Here is a 1335-nt window from a genome sequence, read left to right as displayed (position 1 = left end):
AGACGTCCGGCCCCCAGGCCGCCACACCCAAACAAGATCAACACTCACACATGACCACGTGACCCACCACAATGACACACAAAGTCACAGGACAGTATGCCACCCTCGGTGCCCGAGTGGAGGACCCAGCCCAAGGACCGCGTGCAGCACGAGGGCACCCCTGGAGAGAGACCGTGGCATGGTCAACGGGAGCTCGGCATGAGCCCTCTTCCCCACAGAGCCAGCTCCTCGCTTCCTCTCTGGCATGGGCAATGCGCCAATCTGACCACCCTCACCACCAGCCCCCCCAACACAGCCACCATGGGAGCACAGATAGAGGGAGGGAGGGAGGGAAGGAAGGAGGGGTGGAGGGGAGGAGCGGAAGGTGCTGAGGTCTGCACTTAGTGTGATGAAGGGCCTGAGGCAGGCCCTGTGAGGGAATCCCCAGCCACACACCCCCCACGGGGGCAATTGATTATCAAGCAACGCTCAGACAGGCGTAGCCCCAGGAGGAACCTGGGGCCACAAGTGTGTTTGAAGTGTCGATGATCAATGTGTCCTGCAATTCACATTAATTCTCGCAGCTAGCTGCATTCTTCATGGACGCATGAGCCAAGTGATCCACAACTAAGAGTCATACGAGGTTTTGAGAAGGGCAGGGGGCCAGGGCCCCCCACCTCTGGGGCACAGTAGATCTCCCTCCACGCCCGCCGGAGCAGGGAAGGGGGTCGCCTCAGACCAGCCAGCAGACGAAACCAAGACCACGGCCGAGGTCACTAGGAGTTTCACCAACAGGGGTCACCTGGGGGAGGCCTCAAACCCCGTCAGTGGGGCGAGTCCAGGATGACCCCCACAGGTGCCTGGGGACCTCCACTCCCCAATGAAGGCACAAGGAAGCCACGTGCAGGATGCACGTGCCCTGCAACGGCCGCCAGGCAGCCCTGGCCCCGGGGGATGGACCAGATCCCCTGGGGTCTTTAAACCTCCGTGCTGGAATGAGCTAGGTGTCTGGATGGGGGGGCACACGGGAGGAGGAAGGGAGGGGGAGAAGCCAGTGTCCTCCCCCGTGCTCCCCAACCAACCCCCGATCACCAGACACCACGAAGGACAACCCGACTATGGTCGGCCGCCCCGCTGGAAGAGTGCCACCAGGCCACGGGACCGACCGCGGTGCTGCTCACCCATGACCACACGGGCCGCCACCAAGAGACCACCACGCGGACCAACTGCACCCCCCCCAGTGACCCGGACCGATCCCCCGCCTCAGAGCGAGGGCGGGGAGCGCAGCCAGATGAGGGGGGGTAGGGGGGGAATGTGGCTGGGGCCCCCCCCCCCCCGGGCCCCGGCGGCCGCGGG

The 1335-nt window shown here is 64.6% G+C and overlaps 1 non-coding gene across 1 annotated transcript; it reads right to left on the bottom strand.

Annotated features, from left to right (window-relative positions):
- Window positions 1-462: 462 nt before the first annotated feature.
- Window positions 463-615, bottom strand: LOC114005751 (5.8S ribosomal RNA). Its single transcript, XR_003547579.1, has one exon. It is a non-coding gene; the product is annotated as a 5.8S ribosomal RNA (ribosomal RNA).
- Window positions 616-1335: the final 720 nt, after the last annotated feature.

This window comes from Tupaia chinensis, unplaced genomic scaffold (genome assembly GCF_000334495.1).
Source record: "Tupaia chinensis unplaced genomic scaffold, TupChi_1.0 Scaffold144358_1, whole genome shotgun sequence".
Lineage (NCBI taxonomy): Eukaryota > Metazoa > Chordata > Mammalia > Scandentia > Tupaiidae > Tupaia > Tupaia belangeri.
The sequence above is the reverse complement of the archived record's forward strand: the minus strand, read 5'-3'. Positions and strand labels throughout refer to the sequence as shown.